This window comes from Pyrus communis, chromosome 9 (assembly GCF_041283825.1).
Source record: "Pyrus communis isolate YQ-2024b chromosome 9, ASM4128382v1, whole genome shotgun sequence".
In the NCBI taxonomy this organism is placed as follows: Eukaryota; Viridiplantae; Streptophyta; class Magnoliopsida; order Rosales; family Rosaceae; genus Pyrus; species Pyrus communis.
The window spans coordinates 26,992,045-27,018,016 of NC_142573.1; the positions used below are offsets into that span (position 1 = coordinate 26,992,045).

General features: G+C 42.8%; 1 long non-coding RNA gene across 2 annotated transcripts; it reads left to right on the forward strand.

The window, feature by feature from the left end:
• Positions 1–1,796: 1,796 nt before the first annotated feature.
• Positions 1,797–3,410, forward strand: LOC148694515 (uncharacterized). 2 transcript variants are annotated; one of them, XR_015966411.1, is made up of 5 exons: positions 1,797–1,847; positions 2,047–2,106; positions 2,209–2,303; positions 2,380–3,079; positions 3,172–3,410. It is a non-coding gene; the product is annotated as an uncharacterized LOC148694515 (long non-coding RNA). The 2 variants fall into 2 exon arrangements; XR_015966412.1 differs by lacking the exon at positions 3,172–3,410 and having other exon boundaries at positions 2,380–2,504; positions 2,880–3,165.
• Positions 3,411–25,972: the final 22,562 nt, after the last annotated feature.

Below are 25,972 nucleotides of genomic sequence, written 5' to 3' on the forward strand. Positions count from 1 at the left end.
TGGGCTATGCAGAATTGCGTATTAATCTTTTGGACCTGGATTGTCTGCCCTTCCCATCCTATACCCTTTCCATCTTTTCTTATTTCTGTGGTCACGGTTAAGTCACGTCAATATTTTATATTTATATTGTTTTTTGTCTTATTATTTCTATAAAAAAAAATTAATATAAAATATTGACGTGGCTTAACCGTAACCACATAATATAGAAGGGGTTGGGAAGGGTATGGGATGGGGAGGGCAAACAATCCAGGTGCTAATCTTTTACTATGGTGAAATTACAATTATTTCCCCATTGTGTTTGTACATCATGTAAGATCGAACAATTAAAAATTACGTAATATAAAATATTTTGAAGTACCATATAATTTTTTGAATGGAAGATGAAAGTAGCAATATTCGAATCCCTTCCATCAAATCCTCTTAATTCATAAATTTGGACATTTGAAATTTGATGAAACGGTTAAAATTATTATAACTTTTAAAAGAGTCTCTTTTTTGTAACTGTTGTATCAAGTTTCAAAAACCCGAATTTATGAATATAGAGGATTTGATGGAAGGGATCTGGAGAATATCCCTTTCCAATTACATATATCATGTGTGTGATCCAGAAAATAAGCAGGATGTCATGTTGATGTGAAGGAGACTTGATAAACTTGTATAGCCAGCTGTCATAACGCTAGAATATGTATATGAACAAATCATTCAACTCTTATGTCGCTATATAGGAAATTAATAGAAAATTTTAGTCATTAAAAATCAATAATTCAAGTGCAAAATTAAAATATTAAATTATATATACTAAAACCCAGTTGGGGACCCCATTGTTCATTAATAGTGTCTGGACGGATTTGCCCCTTGGTTTCTTCTTGATCACCTGTTGTGTGCCCTCTTTTACATAGTGAAATGACCACTTTGTCCTCGCTGGCCACGCATTCTTCATCGATGGCCTTTCCTGTTGGATTTCTCTGCTGTTTCATTCTCTACCTTCCATTTCCTGCAATCGCTTTTTTCTTTTTTTCCTGCTCCACATCTACACGTGTTGGTCATCGTGGAAAGAAAAGTGGTGGAAAGCTGACGAGAGCAGTGGAAAAACCTATTTGCTTCCATTCGCTGATCTCAAAAAGGACATCCCCCCCATCGCTGTTCTTGAGTTCTTTTGATGAAGTTTTCTCTCTCTGACTTTCTTGCTAAAAAGAGTAAATTGTAGCTATGGTCCCTTAACTTTAACTCAATTAGAGCAATGGTCCCTCAACTCAAAATCCATTACCATTAGTCCCTCAACTTTAATTTAACTGGAGAAATGGTCTCTTAACTTTAACCCAATTATAGCAATGGTCATTCTAGCATAACTCGTTTTGACAAAAATTTTGACGTAGTTGACGAAAATGACCATAATTACACACTTTGATGAGTTGAGGGACCCTTATTATATAAATGGTTATTCCAACATAACTTATTTTTACAAAATTTTGACGAAATTGATGAAAAGGATTATAACTACACATTTTGATAAGTTGAGGGACCAATAGTAATGAATTTTTAGTTGAGGGACCATTGCTCCAATTTGATTAAAGTTGAGGGACTATTGCTACAATTTACTCTGCTAAAAACGACGGAACCAGTCAAAATTTGTGCATATGCTTTTTATTTTTTCAATTGATGCTTTAGCAGTTTCTATTATCTACTTTTTCGGGTATAAATCGTATCTATAATTTCAAAATACATGTTCTTCATGACAATCTATGGTATTTATGAAATAATTCATGTTAAAGTATTTTTTTTTCCCTTCCCTTCACTGCAGTCCTGGCGAAAAGCACGTGCAGACTTACAGCAGATGCACTATGCATGTAAGTAAAACATTTTACTATCATGTCTTTCTTGGTTAGTGATTCTGGTATAGCTGATTGATGTGAATGTCAATTGTGTGGTTTTTGTCCCTGGCTTTATGCTTAATGCAGTGTATTTTCTATATATACAATTTTCTCCTTCAGTTTCTACTGTTTTCGTTTTTTTGAGTTATGTATACTATCGATGTTGTTACTGTAGCTTGAGAAGCTGAGCGATATGCAGTGCCAACTTGAGTCAGAGCTGAAGTTCATTACAGAGGTCTGGCTACAGGTGCACCACAAATTACCACACTTTTCTATCAAGAGTATTGCTTTATTTATTTATTTATTTTTATTATTATTAAATTTTCTCCATTTTCAGATAGTTGAATGTAGTCGAGTACTAAAATTGACATATGCTGATGGATGTTATTTGCTGGAGCATGAACATGCCAAGTTGTTTTAAGTATTTGCAAGGTATGTCATTTTCTCAAAGCTCAGAGAGAGACAAGGCATCATGTTGCTTTGTCCTAATTTATTTATCTTTCTGCAGGTGAAGATGAGCCTGGGTTGGAATGGGTTCATCAATGTGCAGAAAATGAGCTACAAGTTTACCTCAATGATAAGGACATCAAAAGATTTCAATGAGTTTCGCACAAAACTTGCTAGATTGACCAGGTTATGTTCCACTAAAGATATTACACTACTTTTCTGATTGGATAAGTTGATTCGGGTTACAATGATATAGCTTTTCAGTTTATTCATACTAAGATATTAGTTTTGCTAAGTGGCAATGCCATGATTGAAATTTTATAGAAGTGATGAATGGGCCAATCTGAAATACCAAATTTCAGCTGATGAACTCACTCTTATTATGACTATTACTGCATATACTCATTTTTTATTTCGTTGGGTTTTATTTTTATTTCAATTTTTTTGGTTTCGCAAAGAACTGAATTTTATCTTATCTATAGCTCTATACGCATGTAGTTTTTCTCTTTTTTTGGTTTCGAGTATTTGGTTGGTTTTATTTAACAATCTTTTGGAATATAGAGAATCTTTGCACCAATGTCTTATTCCTAGATTTCCTGATGAATTGGCATTGAGATGTTAAACAAAGGTGTCCCCTGGGAACCACAGATTGCTCGAAACTATCTCAAAGAAGTGGAGAGATTTGTTACGTAGCTCCAGACTATGCCAACTATGAAGCTCTAGAAAAATGGTGCGGAAATTGGCTGTTTGTCATTTACGAGGTATAATCCAATAGCTAATAAGTATGCTTCTATATTCCACACTTCAAATATGTCTAGAACTCATGTTGTTATTACGACTTTCATTTTTACAGAAGGAAAGTTTTTTCGTTCTTCATTTCTTGCTATATCATCTTGGGTTGTGCAAACTATTCATTATAGGGGATCCTTTCATGTATATAGTTGTTTCTTGCTAAGATTTCTGCAAACTATTTTTGTTATGTCGAAGTTGAAATCTTATTTTAGGGTTGTAAATAGATTTCATATGTATATAAATAGTATATATACACATTATAACTTTCTACATATTTTATACGATTTTAAAACCCGCAGCACAGCGCGGGTACTTTTACCAGTCTATACGAATACCCACTACTAGTGAACCAGCACTTACTAATTTGAAGATTTGTCATAATGTTGGAAAATGGATATGAAACCAATAATTCAACCCTTATGTCGCTATATAGGAAATTAATTGAAAATTGAAGTTCTTGAAAATTTAATAATCAAGTGCAAATTATATAAAAATAAAAAATACAAATAAAGTATTACTATGTCCACTCCTCTTTCTTATTTCCTCACCCCACTTGCTTTGTCACCCACAATTCTAGACAAACGATATTTTTACTACTTATTTTTATCATTCACCGTTAAAAGTAAGAAAATAAAGAAATCATATTTTTATCACCTATTTGTATTATCTCTGTAATAGATATGAGACCCACATGGGTTGGCGAGCCTTACCTCTATTAGAGAGAGAATACAAAAGATGGTACAAATAAATGGTAAGTGTAGCATTACACAAGAAAAATATAATACTATTTTTACACCCACCATTATTCCTAAAATAAGATTATATATTAAAGGGTGAATTACCAATTTAGTCTCTAAATTATCACCTGAGTAAAAATTAGATCCATAAACTATTTTTTCAGAAAAGTCTATCGTTGAATTATAAAAATATGTCAATTGCATCCTTAATATAAATTAGATCCATAAGTCACGTTACTTGCATGTGATACTGTTGACTCTAAAAATTACAAAACCTACGTGGCGCGCAGGCCGAGTAACTAATAAACTAACTACGTCATTCGGTTGAATGCGGGGCGTGCCAACTCGTCGGCCGAGCTTGGCCGAGGAGTAAAATTTGTTGATGTCGCGTTGAGCGCGTCGTTGACTTCTCTATCTTGCGATTGCGACCGAGGAAGGAACACTCTCGGTCTCTGGGTTCTACAGCCTGAAGACAAGGCTACTAATTCTGCGGAGTTCACAAATCGTCGGAGCCCGATTCGGTCACTGTGATTATATTCGTAAGAGTATAAGCACATCGAATCGAGACCAAACTATATGGGCACAGGTACTCAAACGTGATGTATGTCTTGATGGTAAACGTAGTTCGGCCGTCGGAATGTCGAACCCTGAAACTTACTTGCGAGTATCCAATCACAAAATCACTCGGCGTCCAGTACGCCGAGCAATGCAATTCGTAACACCTGACTATGCCGAGAAGGCTAGCAAGGTGACCTCTGCCAACAAAGGTTTGGAAACCCTTCTCGGCCGAGACTTAGATAGATAACCGGTCGACCTCGACGCAGTGCTGTTTATCCAAACTGAAGATGCTCGCCGGGTGCTTCCACAGTGCTGTTTATCCAAACTGAAGGTGTGTTGACAGGAAAAGAAAAGGAAAAATCTCAAGGTGTTTGAGAGGTTTTGCGCAGGGCAATTGTATGTTGATTTGAAGGGGTTTTTCTGTTGCATGATTTCTTGTATTTATAGCACCCCATTCCTTGAGACTAATTCTGATTTGGATTGGGAGTCTTTGTCCCATTTCGACTCTAACTCGAACAAACCTACTCCCACTGGGATTCTGAATTTTCCTTCTTTTCGAGGCTTTCCTCTTCGCCGGTCGGGAATCCTGGTCGCACCAGGACTTCCTCGACCTTTTCTATATATCCGGACTACTTAGGATAGGATTTGGCCGACCCTGCCAACTGACCCGGGATTTATTATTCGGCCCATAGTATTTGTCATCACCTTGGGCCGAGCACATCCTGCTGCTCGGCCCAACAATAATATTTTGGATCCAAATATTGCCCCCTCGCTTCTGAGGTCGCTGATTGTTAACTTTTGGTTGGGCCTCGACCTTGAAGAAGCGGAAACGCCTATTGCTTTTCGGACTTTACTTCCCTTGATGACCACTACTTATGCACATTTATGAGACATGATTGCACTCTCCTCGTTGCCCCCAACGTACAGCCACGTGTCGATTCTCCGCCGCTCTTAAAAGCTTTAAATCATGGCCCTCGAAACCGTGCACTAACTGAAGCGTCTTATCCTCATTAATGCATTAAAACTGTCGCCGCACGCAATCGTGCGTCCTGGATTTTCGACCCCTCGATCCTATCTTCGCAGGTTCCCAAAATATCCGAAATGATTGGGACCTTTCCCGGTTAAATTTCCCCCCCAATTTGAACCAGTGCTTTTCGAATTCCAGACGTTTGATCTTCCTTCTGAAAAGTCTATAAATACCCAAACTTCTGTCATTCGCATCTCACGCCTTCAGAATTTCCAAAATCCCAATTTTATCATTCCTGTTCGTTCAAACAAAACCTTTCAGTTCTTCCTTCTGCAATATCTTCTTCTTCCAAACCATCTCCTCTCATTTCTGCCAATGGCCTCCTTTATTTCGAAGCTCTCTGACGAGGTCAACAAGTGCAAGGATTTCATTGATCGGAGCGCCGTCAAGACGCTACGATTTGAAAATGACATGGCCACCACCCACCAAATTCTGGGTCCCCTTTTCAGAGACGTAGTGCCGTCATCTATCACTAATCTGCTCAAGGAGCAGTGTTTAATACCCTTGCTGCAGGGGTTCGATTGGTCGAAGTGGACTCTGGCGCGGCCTCAGGGAGCCTGGCCCTCGACCACCACGGCCTGGGCTGCCTGGGTTGACCGAATGAGCACATTTTTTGGCAAGGAGTGGAAGGCTCTCGGTATCTACGATGCCATTATTCTGTCGACCATGGAGATTGCCATGGATAAAGAGCTGCTCATGGCGGCCCTGAGTTTATGGTGTTCGGCCACCAACATCATGGTCCTGCCCTCTCGGCCCCACAGTCCTCGACATTTCGGCCATCCTTGGGACTTCTCCAACCGGCCTTCCCATTGATGCCGCCCTTTCCGGATGCCCTTGTTCTCTCGACCTGAAGGCATTATTCGACGAAAGGGCCGTCGAGACGCTAAGCCAGGGTGATCGGGAGCCCTCAAGGGAAGAAGTTCAAAAGCTCCACAAGAACTTCTTCAACTACAACACTCTCATCCTTCACTTCGCCGGCCGAGGCGAGGAAGGCCTTAGGAAGGGAGAACACGAGGCCTTCCTCTTCTACTGGTACAACAAATTCATCTGTTGTACCAAGTCAAACAAATGCCTGGTCGAGACCCAGACACTGGCTAATGGTTGCTCACTGGCGCTCAGTCCGGAGATACTCGCCAACCTCTACCGTTGCTTGGCCGAGGCGACCATTAGCAAGATTGACCCGCATCAGAATGGACCCCTCTGGGTGTTCCAACTCTGGTTGCAGGTTTACTTCTCCACCCTTCGGCCGGAGGTTCCTGCCTTCGAACGATCGGCAGCCCTCGGCCTTCAACTGGCCTCTCGACCGGCGCCACCTCACCGAGCCGACGAGGTCTTCAAACACTTCCTCAGCCTTGACGTCCTTTCGGATGATGAGTTCCTGGTATGCCGTCACCAGGAGTACCCTACCTCGTTCCGGCTCCCTACGGCAGCATGGGCCGAGTCCGAGGATGCGGACATCCGTCAATGCTGGGGGTCTTTCGTCCTGGCTCACGATCCTCCTCTTGGTTGCAACGCCCATCGAGCCAGCTGGGAGGTCTACCACCCCCATTTTGTCGCCCGACAGCTCGGCTACCTTCAAGGCTGCCCCGTCCCCCTACTTGCCTCTCGGTCTCTCCTGAGTCGAGGGCGTCTTTCCAGTTCCTCTGAAAGGGAATGCAAGACGTCGGAGCAGGAGTTTCAAGAGAAGTGCAAGAAAGTCCGGCTTCGGCCGACGGTTCCTGAATCTTTGGGAACCGACACCTTCGGGGACTGGTGGGAGGAGTACACCAATGACTTCTTCGGCGTCTCAGCCGAAGACATGGTGAACGAAATCTTCGGCGACCGTCCCAGACCAGCGCCCTCGGCCCAACCTAAGGAGTCGGCCCAAGGTATAGTATTTCCGCTTATTTTTATTTATTTATATATATATATATATATATTTTTTTTATATCACTTGTCCTTGTTATTAATTACTTTGCTATTTCAGGGGGTCGCGTGTCGAGGAAGGTTGAAGTGGTCGCCGCGGTGGCGAGGGCGAAGAAGTTGGTGCCCACGAAAAGGACCATCGCCACCGAGCGAACAGTCCCTGCCAAACGCCCCCACCGAGAGGCCGAGCTGGAGGATGATGCCCCTCGCCCTTCTAAACGCGTCAAGAAATTGGCGAAGAATGGCGACTGGGAGATTCATGTCGTCCCTAGTGACACTACAGGGACGCCTGCTCCTGCAGGCTCTCCTTCTGTACCGGCTGCCCCGACATCTCCAACCCCGATTCCTCCAGCCGTCTCCCTTCCTGAGACCACGGCCGATCCAATCGTCGCATCAGCTCCAGCTTCGGAGCCGGTCGTGGCTCCTGCCGTGGGGAAGTCGGCTGCACTTGTCGAGGCACCCTCTACTCCAATGGTCATTTTGGAAGAGGTATAATTCTACTTCCACTCTTGTTTCTTTAGGTTTCTAGTCGTAATGCAAAATGTTTTTCTTTTTGTTCAGGATGTCGAGAGCGAGAGCGACGAAGTCCCGCTGGAACGCCGTCGTCGACCAGTCAACTCTCCTCCCATCCATCCTCCTCCGGTCGTCGAGGCGACCGCTCGACCATGTCCTCCTGCGCCGGATCGCGGCAAAAGACCTATAGCCGATCCTGAGGCCACGGCCGAAATGCCAATCCACCCGCAGGATGAAGACCTTCCCATTCCTCCGCAGGAAGTCTCCTCGGCCTTTGTAAGTCTTGTTTATTTTGCGTTGATTTTCTCATGACACATGTTCTTAAAAGACTATTAAATGTCAGGTGCTCGAATGTTCATTTCACCAATAATTTTATGCGCCGACGGGCGTTGTCTATATTTCCTGGCCGCCGCCGTGGCCATCAAATGTAGATAACCTCCATCGGCCGCGTGAATTGCGAAGCGGTCTAAGGCACTGGGCTCGGCCATTAAGTTCCCTGGGTTCGAGCAATGACCCAGAGGGCATGGCCGAAGTCTCCTCTCGGCAGGTCTAAAACAATCCCTTTTTTGTCATGCACTGTATCACGACGTCTTACTTTCCTTCACAAAGTTTTCCCTTCATGTGCAGCCATCGTGGGAAGTGGAGCTCGACGCTCTTCTTCAGAGCACGACTGGTAAGGCCGGCTCCTCTCCTGCTCCTACCGAACCAACGGGAGCCATGCCCGAGGCCGAAGCCTTCGTGAAGCTGCACGAAGTCCTGTCTCTCACTGCCTCCTAAGCTCTCCGATCCAAGGGTCTTGACTCCGTTGGGGAGTGTCTTAATGACCTTGCCAGCGGCGGTTACCTAAGTACGGAGAATATCTCCTTCCTCACCGACCTCTTGGAGCGGACTCGGCAACACTCCCACATCTTCGAGCAAGCCCTACAAGCCGAGGATAACTTGAAGGCTGCCAAGGTCGCGCAAGAGGCCGACCGAGCTGAGATGGAGGCAATCAAAGCTAAGAAAGCAAAGCTGACCGAGTTTGATCGCCAGATTTCTGACCTCCAGCGTCAAATTTCTGACCTTCAACGGCAAAGGTCTGCTGCTGCTTCCGAGCTTGAGAAGGACTTCGAGGCCAACAAGGCTCGGCTAACGGCCTTCGCTGCCGGCGCACGGCGTATCCAGCAGCTGCAGTTCAATAAAAAGACAAGGCAGGCTGAGATAATTTTGGGCGAAGCGAAGTGGTTGGAGCTAAAAGCTGCCCTTGAGACTTTCCTCCCCTCGACCCCCTAGGAATTTATCATTGTATTTGTTCTCTTATTATCAATACAATGATTCTTTTGTTATCAATACAATGGTCGTTTTGCTATCAATACAATGGTCTTACTCTTGCATTTCCCATGTAATTGGATAGTACTTTTTTAAAAACTTTCCATTAATCGGCAATTTGTGAACTGAACCCGCCCGATCTCTTAGATGATATGCCCCCTTGCCGAGGACTTTGTGAACGATGAATGGCCCTTCCCAATTCGGCGACCACTTACCAAATCGGGGGTCTTTAATCCCGACAGGCAACACAGTTTGCCAAACCAATTCTCCTTCGCCGAACGTTTTTTGTCTTACACGCTGGTTATACGCTCGCTCGGCAATTTTCTTTTGTGCTATCAATAAGTTACCCGTGTCGATTCGACTTTCTTCTAAGTCTTCTAATTCTTGTCGCATCGCTTGACCATATTCGACACTGGACAAACTACTTTGCTCGATTACTCGTAATGAGCTTATACTCAACTCGACCGGTAACATAGCGTCGTGTCCATAAGTTAACGCGTAAGGAGTTGTTCCAGTGGCCGACCGGGGTGAAGTTCGGTATGCCCATAATGCTTCATTTAACTTCAAATGCCACAACCCAGGTTTCTCTTTTACCATTTTTTTAAGGATGCCGATCAACACTTTATTGCTTGCCTCGGCCTGTCCGTTTGCCTGTGGGTAGTACGGCGTAGATTGCTCGAGTCGGATATTCAAACTTGCCGCGTATTCCTTAAACCTATCGGCCGTGAATATAGTGCCATTATCAGTTATGATCGTTTCTGGCATGCCGAATCTGGTCACAATACTCTCCTCTACGAAATTGCATACCTCTTTGGCCGTTAATTCGGCGTATGATCTTGCCTCGACCCACTTAGTGAAATAGTCAGTTGCTACAATTATCCACGCGTGTTTCGCCGCCCCCGATGATGGCGTGATTTTGCCAATTACGTCCATTGCCCAACCCCTGAACGGCCATGGTTTAGTAACCGAGTGTAGTAATTCGGCCGGGGCTCTCTGCACGGGTCCATGAATTTGGCATGGTACGCATCTCTGTGCATATTCGATGCAATCCTTTAATATATTGGGCCAAAAATAACCGTGTCGTCGAAGCAACCAGCGCATCTTTCGTCCAGACTGGTGTGCCCCACAAATTCCTTCATGTACCTCGGCCATTGCTTGGGCAGCCTCGTGTGGGCCGAGGCACAATAGTAGTAACCCGTCCTCGCCCTTGCGATATAATTCATTTTGGTACGACACGTAATTCGTGGCAAGCACCTTCGTTCTCCGGTCGTATTTCCCATTGGGGTTATCGAGGTACCGTAACATCGTCTTTCTCCAATCATCTGGTTCTACTTCGACGGTACATACTTCTACGGGGTCTTCTCGTTCTAGTAGGGATGGGAGCGACATTACCCTTGTGCGTATTACGTGTGTGCGCTGGAAAGTTTGCTGATTGATCAAGGCGGGGTGGGAGCGCTGACCCGTGGTTGCAATTCCCACAATTCGACCTAGTTTGCCCCCCGTGAGTTGTGCTCCGGAGGCGATCTGGGCGAGTTCGTCGGCGTCTGTGTTGTGGATACGTGAAATGTGTTCAAATGTGATCCGTTCGAACGACTCGGCCAGGTAGGTGGCCACCATATGATAGGGCGCTAAAGTACAACTCATGCAACGAAACATGTCATTCAATTGGTTAATCACAAGTTCGGAATCACCGAGGATGAGAACGCGGGGGGCCCGCAGATTGTGTAAAACGTGGAGGCCGATAATGAGGGCTTCATATTCAGCCTGATTATTGGTGCAGCTGAAATCCAACTTGAGAGAAAAATACCATCGACAGTGGTCAGGCGATTGAATTGCAATACCGACACTCGCCGAGGTCGAAGTACTGGAACCATCAAAACGCATAGTCCAATGGCTATCGCGTGTGGTGACTAAACCGATGTCGACGTCGCCTCCCTCAGAACCATAAGTGGAAGGGTGTTGGGCCAAGAAGTCGGCGAGAGCTTGACCCTTGACGGCCTTTTGGGGCACGTACTGAAGGCTGAACTCGGATAAAGCGAGCGTCTATTTCCCGATTCGGCCCTTGACAATGGGCCGAATGAGCATGTACCGAATTACGTCTGTTTGGGCGATGACCTGCGTAACTGATGGTAGCATGTAATGCCGAAGCTTGGATACGGCAAAAAAAAAGCTAAGCAAAGTTTTTCGACAGGTGAGTAATTGAGCTCTGGTGAATTCAGATTTCGGCTAAGATAAAAGATCGCTTGTTCACGCCCTACATTGTTATCTTGCGCGAGGAGACAACCAATGGATTCAGCGGCTGCCGAAATGTATAATTTAAGGGGTTTGTTGCGACAAGGTGGAACTAGCACGGGTGGGGTGGAAAGGGCCACCTTGATTTGCGTGAATGCCGTTTGATGCTCTTCGCGCCATTCAAATTTGTCGGTATCCTTAAGTTTAAGGAGCGTAGAAAATGCCTTCATCTTACCAGCCGAATTGGCGATGAAGCGACGGAGGAAATTTATCTGCCCGAGTAACGACTGGAGCTATTTCTTTGTCGTCGGAGGTGGGGCGCTAATGATGGCGCGGGCTTTATTTTCGTCGACTTCGATGCCACGATGGTGCACCAAAAAGCCTAGGAAATTACCGGCCAAAACACCGAACGCGCACTTGGCCGGGTTCATTTTAAGGTTATTCTTGAGCATGCGAAGGAACGCTTGCCGCAGATCGTCCAGGTGCTTTTGACGGCGTTTAGATTTCACGACCACATCATCGATATAAACTTCGACGATTGTACCGACTAAGTCGTGGAATATCATATTCATGGCTCGTTGGTATGTGGCGCCGGCATTCTTGAGGCCGAATGGCATGACTACCCATTCGTAAGTACCAAGTGCCCCAGGGCAACGGAAAGCCGTCTTGTGGACCTCAGCTTCGACGATGAAAATCTGGTTGTAACCCGCATGGCCGTCCATAAAAGATAGCAGTTCATGATTAGCTGCGGCATCAATTAACAAATCTGATATTGGCATTGTATACTCGTCCTTGGGAGTAGCCAGATTTAGATTACGAAAATCGATGCAAATACGAAGGGCACCGTTTTTCTTCAACACGGGGACGATATTGGCCAACCATTCGACGTACCGAGCGGTCCTAATAAACCCAGCTTTTAGGAGCCGAACTAATTCTTCTTTAATGCCGAGTTGTACTTCGGTCAAAAATCGGCAAGGGGGTTGTCGAAAAGGCTTACACCCATCCTTGATGCGTAGCTCATGCTCTACAAGGTTTCGGTCGAGGTCTGGCATTTCATGATAGCTCCACGCGAAGCAATCTTTAAATTCCTGGAGTAACTTACGGAGCTCAACCTTCATAGACGGCGGGAGTAACGCGCTGATAAACAATGTTCGAGGATTATCGGCCGTGCCTACGTTAACTTCTTCTAATGGGTCCTTGACTTGAGGCCGATGGTCTTCGAGTTCGGCCGGCGCAGCCTGAACTTTATCGAAAGATAGAACGGGGCCGTTATCTGCTTCGGCCAAAAATTCGATTAAATTGATGCCGGAATGTGGTTGCTTGGTAATGGCGTACCAATAGGCCAGCAGACGTTCCATTGTAGATGAAACCGCGGCCTGACGCCGTTCTTGCGTGGTGTGCTCAATCATCGGCATTGGTGACTAAATCTGCCAAGCCAAGTCTCACCGAATCCTGTTGGACAGTCTCGGCGCCGACCTCAATCACTTTCTGTACCGAAATTCTCGTCGGCCGCCCATCCTCGTTAAGGCCTTGGAGGGTGATGTAGCCGACGTGATCATCGTAATAGCGAGCCTGAATCATGTTGGTTTCAAATGGTTGGTTATTGGCTGGGTGGACTACGACCGATTTGCCATCCCAAAAGATGAAGACTTGGTATAGTGATGAAGGAATGCAACTGGTTTGGTGGATCCAGTCGCGGCCAAGTAATGCGTTATAGTCGGTCTTGGAATCAATTATAAAGAATGTCGTCATGTGTTGACGACTGGCAATGCTAACTTCCAACGGGAGCACTCCTTTGGTCTGAGACTTATCACCAATGAAGCTGCTCATAGTGATCCCTGACGGAATGAGTTCATTATCAGAACGGCGTAAAGCCTTCATGACGGATATTGGCATAATGTTGACTGTGGCTCCACAGTCGACAAACACTTTGGAAATGGGAAATCCTTCGATGTGAGCCGTGATGTACAACGGCTTCAGGTGTTGGAGATTAACCGAGGGGGATCGGGGAAATAGTTCGGCCAAAGCCGCCTTAAGGTTGTCCCTGCTTCGGGTTTCTCTGTCGTCGTCGTTTGCGACGAAATCTACTTGTGTTGCTTCCTCGGCAACCACATCCCCGTCCAAGAAATTTGACTGGTGGGTACTTGGTTGGAATTAAGCTGGTAGGACGTGGACCATACTGATCTCCATATGTTCGAGGACCGAGGGACTCATTAGGTCGTGGTCGTCGTCCTCTGCAGAACTAACCATAGTAGCAGTCGGTGGAACATCCTCGATCAAACTTTTGAGTGCCTCGGTAAGAACCGGTATCTGAGACGTGTGAACCAAGTCGAGTTTGGTTTGGCTATTTTCCTCGACTATGTTGACTGCCGAAGACTTATGTTGGTCCTGCGTTACACGGGCTCGTTCTTCATAGGCAATACGGGCGTTCCTTGTGTCTAGATATGTATCCAACTGTGCTATCCGTTTTTCCTTGTCGGCCGTGAGGCCGAAGAGCGATACAGCAGAGAAAACTTCGAAATGATAGCGCAAATGCTGAAGATCTTCGAGCGAAAAGGGTAATTCGGCGGCGTCGATATCTGTGTAAGGATCGACCTCAAAACCAAGGACCCGAGCCTCCCGTATATGTTGGAACCTAGCTTTAATTGTTGGGTCGGAAGTTTTCTGAATAATTTGCTCGGCATCAGGGCAAGTTAGAGCTAGGTCGAGGGCTTCCTGACACGCTTTGGGTAGTCCGTACAAGTCATTGGCGGAGTATTTCTTATGAAACTCTCGCATGTATTCCAGGGATTCACCGAGAAATGGAGGGTGTAAGTTGCGCCGTATTTTGATAAACGGCTCGCGTGGTGGTAACGGAGAAAGTTTCCTTTTGGCCTCTTGTCTAAAGTGCTCTAGACGAACTCTCGTTTCCCCAGGTCGGAGAAGGATCTTGATACGTTTTTCAGACTCTTCAATGGTGGTTTCGAAACCGGCAGCTGGTACTTTCTTCCCTTCGGCTAACTCGGTCATGATAGTCGGGGTTGGCCGTTCACTAATGTTCTCCATGGCCTTTTTTGGTTGCCACTCGTTGGCAGGGCTGGCCTGCGCTTCTCGTCGCCGAGCCATGCAATCTATCCGTTGGCGGCGACGTTTTTGAGATTTAGACAGCGCCGTATATAAGCCAGTCGGAGAATTGTAACTGTACCAGCGTTGATCCGATGTCCTGGGTGGTTTGAAAGTTTTGCGATCGGCTGGTGAGCCCGAACTGTTGGTATTGCGCGAGTAATAATCCTCATTATAGAAAGGTGCGTCGAAGTCAAGACGCCGCCTGACCGATGCCTGGTCTTTCGGCCGTACTTGTGGGCCGAGTCGATCAAACACTTGACGTTGTGGACCGTTACCAAGTCCCTTTGGTGATGTTGTAGGGGTCGTGAGGGGTGTTGAAGATGTCTTCTTCCCAGGTTCAACTGGTGTTTTACAATGGTCACATAAAACCTTTGATTCATGAGTTTCGTCGGAACTTGACCTCGTCATAGGCTCATCGGTGGGTGGCCCCGATTGTTTTGTAGGTGGTGCATTTGAAAATAAATCAAGTTTTAGTCTTGTTCGACCATTCCGTTGACGGATATGCTGCACCGAGGCGTATTCGGCCTTCCCTTTGTTTTTAGGAAGATGAGCATCCACCATACCAATTGTTGTTGAAGGGAAGGGATTGACGTCGACCGCCATCTGCTTTTCCGGAAATTTCAACTTTCCTTTCTCGATCCAACTTTGAATTGTGACCCGGAATACAACACAATTATTGGTTGCATGCTTATTAGAATTATGATACTTGCAGTATATCTTTCCCTTTAATTCATCGGCTTTAGGGATAGTATGTCCCGGCCGAAGCTTGATGATTTTTGCTGCCAATAATTGATCGAAAATTGCATCAGCTTTGGTGATATCGAAAGTGTATACTTTCGATGACTTACTCATTTCCTCGGCGGCCGAACGGGTTTTGGTGTCTTTGGAATTTACTTGAGCCAAAGCCTTGCAGACGTAGGGTTAGGGTTTGTCTATTACTATCTCGGCCGCATCCACACTAGCATACTGAGGGTCCTCACTTTCGGCCAATGCATAGCTAACCGTGGGATTCTTATACAACGTCCCCCGGAATGGTGACTTCGATATCTTTTCTTCTCGGAGCAGATAATCATACTGCTCAACGTGTTGAGCAAGTTCGTACATATCTCGAATATTTGCCCCCAGAAACTTCTTTTTGTACTCCACGTCTAATCCGTTGAGGGCGATCCTGACGAATTCCACTTCAGGGAGCGGTACTCGGCACCAATTCCTGGCCGACTTAAACCTTGTTAATTATTCCATTGGAGATTAGTCGAACGCTTGAGCCATCCTGGCCAACGATGATACGGACATCTCCATCCCTGGCCGATAGAATTGTTCATGGAACTTTTCGACTAACTCTTCCCAACTCTGCATGGAGTTGGGCGGGAGATTAATGTACCAGGCGAAGGCTGAGCCTGTCAGTGAAAAGTTAAACAGCCGTAATTTATAGAAGTCGCTATTGACGTCTCCACACTGCGCTGTGAACCGAGCCACATGTTCTAATGAGGATAAAGACGATTCCCCGGCGAAGAGGCTGAAATCAGGGATCTTAAAACCTCGTGGGTATTCAAACCTTTCTACATAAGCCGGGTATGGATGGATGAATTTTGGAAACTTCGGCCCCTTCTTCAGGGCCGAGTCAATCATTCTCTGAACTTCAGTCATGTTTACGGAAGTGGCCTCTTCTCCCTGGCTTGGTCCCTCGGATCTATTTCGCGGTCCACCTCTATTTTCTAAGGTGATTGGTTGCGGCCGGGCGGACCCTCTTCTCCCTGGCTTGGTCCCTCGGATCTATTTCCCGGTCCACCTCTATTTTCTAAGGTGATTGGTTGCGGCCGGGCGGACCCTCTCTCGGCTGGTATTGGCACATTCGTCGAAAGCTGCCGAGGTTGGCCGACCTGGCCATCTTCGAAGGCTTTACTAACCAATAGTTCAAGCATTCTGGTCTGTGTATCGTTGTTACTTCGTATTGCTTCTAGTAAATCATTCATCTTTTGACCAATCGACTGCTCGACCTAACGATATTGTTCATCAAGTCGTCTCCGAAGAAACGTCCTAGTTGGTGGATCGGAACCTTCCCCACCATCGTCGTCGCAATCTTCCACTATCCCTTCCACAAACATACCCGCTGTTTGATTCGGGACCGCTGAGTTGTGAGGTTGTCCGCCGAGACAGATTTCATTTTCTCGGCGTGTCACACTTGTGGCCTCGGGTGGCGCAACAATGATCGGATTTTTTGTAGGGTGCAAATCCTGCCCAAGCCCTTGCACTGGTAAGTCAGTTGTTGACTTTCCCATGGTTGTTTTCTTCTTTGTAGACCGTGTTTCAACGATCATGAACTCCGAAGGTTTAGCACAAATGTCCCACTGGGCGTGCCAAAATGTTGACTCTAAAAATTACAAAACCTACGTGGCGCGCAGGCCGAGTAACTAATAAGCTAACTACGTCCTTCGGTTGAATGTGGGGCGTGCCAACTCGTCGGCCGAGCTTGGCCGAGGAGTAAAATTTGTTGATGTCGCGTTGAGCGCGTCATTGACTTCTCTATCTTGCGATTGCGACCGAGGAAGGAACACTCTCGGTCTCTGGGTTCTACAACCTCAAGACAAGGCTACTAATTCTGCGGAGTTCACAAATCATCGGAGCCCGATTCGGTCACTGTGATTATATTCGTAAGAGTATAAGCATGTCGAATCGAGACCAAACTATATGGGCACAGGTACTCAAACGTGATGTATGTCTTGATGGTAAACGTAGTTCGGCCGTCGGAATGCCAAACCCTGAAACTTACTTGCGTGTATCCAATCATAAAATTACTCGGCGTCCAGTACGCCGAGCAATGCAATTCGTAACACCTGACTATGCCGAGAAGGCTAGCAAGGTGACCTCTGCCAACAAAGGTTCGGAAACCCTTCTCGGCTGAGACTTAGATAGATAACCGGTCGACCTCGACGCAGTGCTGTTTATCCAAACTGAAGATGCTCGCCGGGTGCTTCCACAGTGCTGTTTATCCAAACTGAAGGTGTGTCGACAGGAAAAGAAAAGGAAAAATCTCAAGGTGTTTGAGAGGTTTTGCGCAGGGCAATTGTATGCTGATTTGAAGGGGTTTTTCTGTTGCATGATTTCTTGTATTTATAGCACCCCATTCCTTGAGACCAATTCTGATTTGGATTGGGAGTCCTTGTCCCATTTCGACTTTAACTCGAACAAACCTACTCCCACTGGGATTCTGAATTTTCCTTCTTTTCAAGGCTTTCCTCTTCGCCGGTCGGGAATCCTGGTCGCACCAGGACTTCCTCGACCTTTTCTATATATCCGGACTACTTAGGATAGGATTTGGCCACCCTGCCAACTGGCCCGGGATTTATTATTCGGCCTATAGTATTTGTCATCAACTTGGGCCAAGCACATCCTGCTGCTCGGCCCAACAATAATATTTTGGGCCCAAACAGATACATATTGGAAAATAGATGAATATTTTTCATATAGAAATAGTGTATGGAGTTAACTTTGGAGGGTAAATTACGTTAGATTCGCAATTTATAAGAAATGATAAGGGCTTATAGGCAAAAAAAAGGACGGTATTACAATCTAAATTGTGTCAAATGACTTAAGTTGACGAATAATTGGATAAAAATAGCTTTGATTATAATATTAGGGATAAAATTAGCAATTTTTTGATGAATTTAGGGATTTATTTTATCAAAAAAATGTTTCAGATGCCTAAATTTCATTGAGATGATAATTCAGTGACTAAATCGACATTTCATCTTATATTAAAAAAACTCTCAACCACATGTTGGAGTGTGCAAAAATAAGCCACACAATGATTTCCCCAAAATACACCCGCACAACCACCACCAACACAGCGATGCGCCTTCCCACCAACACCCAGAGCCAACCCCAATCCCAAATCTTGTAGAACCACCACTAGACTTGTAAATTGGTCGGTTTTATTGGGTTCAGATCAGTTTTAACCTGACATGTTAAGATAATGGGTCATTCGAATTTAACCCGTTAAATTAACGGGTCACCAAAACCTAACTCGTTAAGCTAATGAGTCACCTGTTTAACCCATTTCACCCATTAACAATTTTTTTTTTTTTTAATTTTACATTCCAATACTAATTACATGTATTTTGTATTGGGTTGCTAAGAAAACGAAATACAATCTCATTTTCCCACACTAACCCACATTTTACATCCGTTTTTCAGCTACCAAACATAATAATAAAAGCATAACTTATTGACCATCGTTCATTGTCCTTCCTATGCCGGCTGTAAAGAAGAATCACATCTGGGCATTCAAAAACCTTCAAAAGAAAAAGAAAAAAATTGTTATTAACACTCTAAAAATCTCATTTGCGCTTCAAATTTTTTATAATTAGAATGAAAAATGTACTTATGAGGAGTACATAATGAGATTTTTAAAATACTAATAACAATTTCAAAACAAAAACCCAAAACAAATATATAAAAAAAAAAAAAATAATATAATCATAAAGAATTGAAAAAAAACAATAAAAAAAATTCAAAAAAATTCAAATTTTAGAAATGAAGAAGGTACCCACCAGATCAAACGGAGAGTATGAGAAGTATGAGAAGGATGGAATGGACATTGTGGACCACCCAGAAAGGTATAGCCAACCCGAAGCCAGAAAGCAGGTGGACCACCAGTGCCTCCGCCGTGGATATTGCTTTCGAGGAGGGAGGAGGGTTTAGCGGCTACTCTTTGTTCTTCTTCTTCATTGTTGCTTTTTGAAATAAGCTACTTCTGCAAAAAGCAATCTCCTTTGATTGTTGGCTATTCAATTGTGTATTTGTAATTGGAGAATATGAGAGATTTGATGTAGAAGAAGAATAGGAGAGTGGAGGTCAGGACGACGGTTGTCTCCGAATCTTATTCCTTATTGAAATTACGCAAACACTCTCAATTTACAAGCGTTAACAGGTCATGCAGCAGACACAAAATGACCCCGTTATTTAACGGGTGACTATCGGGTTTTCTCGTTAATGACCCGATTGGTTAAACATCCACTCAAATAATAATTTTAACAGGCGGGTTGGGTCGAGTTTACGGATTAAGTCTAAAATGCTAGGTCTAACCGTCACGACTCCCAAGTCTCCTACCTCCACCCATCTAGGCCTTCTCTGTACATAATTTTTAGTCATCGAATTCGAATGAATATGACAAGCTATTGTGTGTGAGAGATGGGAAACATGAAGTGCACAAAGAACTTCATCTACATCATATCCAGCACAAGAACATGGCAGTCCCATACTTAAATTAGCCTCAGACTTCCTCAGCCAAGGCATCAAGCCAGTGATGGGTTGGCTGGGAGGGAGAAGTTGGGTGATGGGTTGGCTGCCAAGGTTGATTATGGGGTTGACGAGCATTTGTTTCATTTTTAATTTTATTTAGAAGCTTCCTTTATTAAAATAATTTTTTGATTAGGTCCTTTAAAGTCATTTAATGTGAGGCAAATTTATCAACAAAATATTCTATTTAATTTAAAGTAGTGAGAAAATAGAATAATGGGGTGAATTTAATATCACTCTTAAAACAATAATCTCTACCAATACCCACTACAATTGAACCACCACTTATTAATTTGAAGATTCGTCATTTTTTTTATCTTTCTATTTATAGTTGACAGCACAAGCGGTTAAAGTTTTAAATTCCGAAAGTCATTAAGTGAATGCTAGTTGTTATTTTTATAAGAGTTGAGTGTAACAAAGTTCTTTAAACTATACCATAAATTTAGTTTTGATCTCTAAACTCTATTAATTGTTGCTTTCGTCCTCGAATTGTCCCATATTTCACTTGTGATCATTTTTATTAACTTCATTAACTATTATGGTGACATATATTGACATTTTTTTTTTGAACAAATGATGTTATCTACAATAAGGAGATTGGATGGCTTAGTCTCACAATAAACTAGTAATAATGTTTTCAAACTCAACTTTTGCGAGAATCGAAGATAAGATCTCTTACTTACAAATGAAGAAGAATACCACTAAACCGTATTACTAAGTGATTGTGTGAAATCCCGTTTCCGGATTTCACTGTTATAATCTAGGTATTTGTATTATTGAGATTTTATATTATTTTTCAAGAATTTATATTAATTTATTTGAAATTAGATTTCAATTAAACTAGTTATGAAGAGTGAAGTTTGGAAAATTATTATTTACTCATTGACCTTTCGAGGTCACAAGCAACGTTTTCGAATAGGTCTCAAAGCCACGAGCGCATAGGCGAAAACCGTTTGTGAGTCCGGATTATAACGGTATAGTTGCAGACGTTTGAAGTTGTGAAACTTTAGGTTGTGAAAATTATTTAATTTCCACTAGAGGGTAAAAGGCCCAAATATATAATTGGGTTAAGGGAACCGACTAGGAGGATTAGAAAAGAACGAATGAGGAGAGGACAGAGAAGCTGAAGTTCTCCCCCCTCATTTGTCAACATGTGCACCCACAAAAAACGGTTTCGACCCGCCCAATTTCAAGCTAAAATCCTTCATTTTTCAGGCGTTTTGCACCCATTCATCACCTGCAAACTACTCAGCTATCTTCTTCCTTCCATCTCCACCAAAAATCAAGGGTTTTTAATGTCTAATTCGGGTAGAACTCCACCGGAGAACCTTCTCGATGGCGATTCGTCATTCCGGTGAGTATCACCATGCACCATCACCCTTAATCAACTTCCCTTGGACCCAGGAACAAGACCCAACTGGTGGTTAGGGCGTAGGAACACCAAGGAAGTCGAATTGAAGAACACCCACCTTAGGGTTCCGGCGGTTCATGGCCAGTTTGTGGTGTTTTCCGGCCAAATTAGCCTTGGCTGTAAGTATAAAGTTTACTCTACTTGTTGAGATCTTTATTCTTTTGAAATTTGAGAATTTTTGGAAAAAGTCAAATTTTCCGATATGTAACATTCGATTTATGAAATGTTGTTGGCTGAGTATATTTTCGATAAGGTCCACCACTTGAATGTTCTAACAATTGACGATCTTACCATTGAATTGACACCAAATTTTAGTATGCTATTGTAGATATGGTTTACGGACCTTAGGGTATTACTAGTGAAAATCTAGTGGGCTTATATTGGTTTGATAGCGACTTGAATATATGAAATATGATTATTATCTTAATTTCTTATATTAGTATCATTTGTGAATATGAATTGGTCTTATAATTATGATTTCTATTAAAATGTGAATTTTATATATTTAGCCATCGACCTATGCTAATTAACTATGATTTGGTTTGTGTATTGATGATGTTTGTGATATATATGTGTTTGATTAAATTTTTAATAATATGAATAATAATTATGATGAATGTTATGACAATTATGGGAGCTAATTATTGTTTGATAATTATTTGGATATGCTTGCCAACTGGATACCTATTTGAACTTGGCACTATTACCTAGCATGAGATGGAGATGGAAGTCAGGAGATGAGTTAGGTACTTTATTAGATTTTTAGTAGAAATAGTAATTAAGGGAATTCCTTGTGTTGTGCTCCATCTGACTTGATGCTGGTTTATATGTGGAATTGATAGCATGTATGTGTATAATTATGTTTAATGTGTCATGATGAGATTGCACCAAGTAGTTGTGGTACATGGATGGTCCTGCTTGGTATATCCGCGATGGGAGGACCATATGTATTCAGGGGTGATCATGCTTGGTATATCTGCGATAGGTGATCACTACCTACACAATGAGTTTATGCCTATGGTCCTGCTTGGTATATCCGCGATCGGGGACCATACGCATTCTAGAGCTGATGATGACTAGTTGTACATGATACATGTTTAGGTGATCATATTTGGTTTGGTTCCGTTGAGTGGTCCGGAACCCGAGGTTGTTGAATTTCATGGAGCGGCCTAAAATCCCATCATTTGGAGAAGTAGGCTTGGCCTAACTGTGTCACTCCAACCTTAGTTATATATATATATATATATATATATATTTGTGTCAATGGTTTTGAGAGTCTTGTGAATTGAGTTAGAAAAGATGTTGGACGTCTGAGTGACTCCTTCAGGATTTTCTATGATTCGATTATGATTTCATAAGGTATGAATTTAGAAGATATGGGAATGATTGTTATTACTTTGATCAAATTAATTAATTAATGCGGCTAGAGAATGGTTTTGTGTTTCGTTCCAACCTTAGTTATATATATATATATATATATATATATATATATATTTGTGTCAATGGTTTTGAGAGTCTTGTGAATTGAGTTAGAAAAGATGTTGGACATCTGAGTGACTCCTTCGGGATTTTCTATGATTCGATTATGATTTCATAAGGTATGAATTTAGAAGATATGGGAATGATTGTTATTACTTTGATCAAATTAATTAATTAATGCGGCTAGAGAATGGTTTTGTGTTTCGTCGGCTCTTAAATATGATGTGTGTTGTGAATTGCGATATCATGATGAGACATAATCATGTTTTCATGGGATGTCCAAGCTGCTGAAGAGTAGTCTTCTAGGTAGCCTTTAGGATTATCTTTGTTTTCCTTGTTGCTTTTTGCTTTGCTTGAACTCCTTCGGCCTTTGCTACTTGTTTATCAATTTTGCTAGAAAATTTAATAAATTTGCTTTCTTCGCTCTTCTTTATCTTCGCTTCTTTTGTTCACGCCCAACCTTTGACCTTTAGACCAGCAGCAGGTGTTCTACTTTTCTATAAGCAGACAGGCCAGCATAGCCTATGCAGCCATGTGTGTTGGTGTAGGACTTTTGCAAAGTTGTTAGCCATAGGATCGGCAGCGGGACGCCTTACTTACAGAAGCAGACGAGTCCGCATGACCACTTGGATGTTAACCTTGGCTTTCTTCAATCTTTTGAGCTGTGTGGCCTGCATCACAATGTACTAAAGATTTTTGGGTTATGAAATTCGTTAACCTTTCGTATCAAAAGTACGCGGTTGTATGGAATTTTGTAAGCAAAGGTCCAAGAGAACTCCTTACTTTTGTGTAACCAATTCCATGGGTTGCGTAGCAAGTATCACAACAGTTTAGGAATTAGTGTAGGTCTAGACGACCATTTAAAGACGATTGTATGGAATATTGTAGTAATAATAAGAAAGAGGCAAGCAAAACCTCAAACAAGTTGCTGGCTTTTTCAGCAAGTGGTGCTTATTATATTGTAGTGACTATCATTGCCATATCAGCAAGGTGTCTAAATTATTCAATGCGCCCATCATACTTGGCACAAGGATATTCATTACTCTGGCATCTGTATACTTTGACTTTATTTCTTCCCTCAATCAGTCTAAGTCCAGAGAAACCACTCAAATCCAAGGTCGTGCATTCTAACACTTTGATCATCATAACCGTCTTTGAACCAAGGAATGAAATGCATTTCGTGCCTCTTCCAAAGTATCGACATTTGTAACCAACTATAAACCTATAATATATTTCAACTTAAGCTCCTCATCCAATTGATTGCAACTCCACTCTAGACTCAAGTATGCTGTCTCTGTCAATCCTTTTCTGTCAAGACTGGGATGAATATCAAATGCATTTATAATGTTCCTGGTAAGTTGGTTCCCATCAAAACGGTTTCTAGACAATGCCCAACAATTCCTCAAGCACTCGGGCAAATACCCTATTAAATTGTTATTGTTCACTTTGAAACTTGCAAAGCAAATCCGCTACACTACTCCGGTGACAATTACAAAAAAATCAAGCTCAAAAGCGATTGAAGAGTTTAAGGAATTCTCACAAGGGTCAAGGTAATGAAGCTTCCTGAGTTGGCCTACTTCGATGAAATTTTCCCTTCAAGGGAATTTTGAGATGGGTCAATTAGTTGCATGCAGTCCAGACATTAAACCAATATCTTAAGGGATTTGGCCACTAATGTGTATTTGTCCTTGGTAGACTTTGAAAAGTCTCATCTGTTTGTTCTGGGTTATTTTCCCCTTGATTTGTAGTTGTCCTGTTGTACATTTTGTTCCAGTCTGTCTCCTTACTGCTTCGTTTGTTGTCATCTGTAAGGATGGTTTTTTATTGTTTGCGTGATGTTTTGCAGGATTCATAGATAATAGATTTGGTATGGGCTGCCATGCGTGTAACTGTGTAAGACAACTCTCTTCGTTTCATTTAAAATGGTCTACAAGGACATCGATTATTAGTGTTGATTGTCGTTGTAGAGCCGAAGAAATCTCTCTGTTTTTGCCAGGGCTGCTGAGGGTATTTTTCTCCACATATTTTTTGTCTTTCTTTTGTTTATCTGCAGCTTTCATGTTGAATTATTGCTCTTTGAATTATTTAGACGATAACCAATTGCTCAAATTGTTCAAATTTTTTAATTCAATGAACACATGAAAAAAATTAACAATCCAGTTAAAAGAAGCTCAAATAAGCACACTCTAGTATAGAGCAGTTTCAGTAGACATATGCACACAATCACCACTTCAAATGCATCAATATCTACAGAAATCGCACAAGCATTATTTCCAAAACACCAAAACGAAAAATGTAGCGAACAAAGCTCTAAATACAAATCACCGAACGAAGCTCCAAATACAAATGACATGGAATATGCATCAGTGCCTTCCCAAATTGCATTGAGGCCGCAGCTTGCAGGCTTATGTCAAACAAGATGAGATCGGCCAGGGAAGCAAGTCTGGGCACAGACCATTGAGGGGAGAACAGAGAATAGTTAGAGCAAGCAACCACAATAACGCCAAAGCCAAGATAGCGTGCATCCTCTAGGATTTCCAATGCGTATTTCCTTTTACTCCAAGTAGCATAGTTTTCTCCATCTAAAAATTTGAACAAAGCAGTGCGATTTCCGTGGAATGTGTAGTGTGGTCCAACAGATCAGAGTGCCTTCCAGTCTGCTCTCCAGGCTGATATTTCTTTCTTTAAAGGGAAAAAACAATAGGAAGAGGAAAATAACACACAAACACGCAATCACACACACCTAGAAAAACTTAACACGCCAGCCAAAAGATGAGGATTCCTTTTTGGTAGATAGTCATGAAATTGTAACATTTACGTTTGAATCCGCAATTATCAGCTGCTCCTGTAGTAATATATATTTAATTGTCGATTTCAGAAAAAGCTGAAAAATTCCAGAGTGAAATTAATAGATGCTTAATTAGTGAATGAAGTACTTACAGTTTGATCAGGATCACTCTCCTCTGAATCACTTAGCATCGGTACATCATCAGTTTCCTTTGCTATTTGCAGTCTTTCTGGTCTTGGATCACTTTGGAGTAACCCATCAGGAGAAATCTTTAACATCAGGTGGCAGTCCTCGACAATCAAATTCTTCAACAGTAAGGATGCGACTTTGAAAACACAATTTCCCGTGCAAAATCCTTGCAGACTTGGTAGATTAGAAAGTTTCAAATCTTGCAAGCAACTGAAAGTAATCGCATTTTCTGAATCATCTCCGTTGCTTGCCACTATTTCTACCATTCTTTCACAGTACCCAACGTCCAACACCTTGAGTTGCTGCAAATTC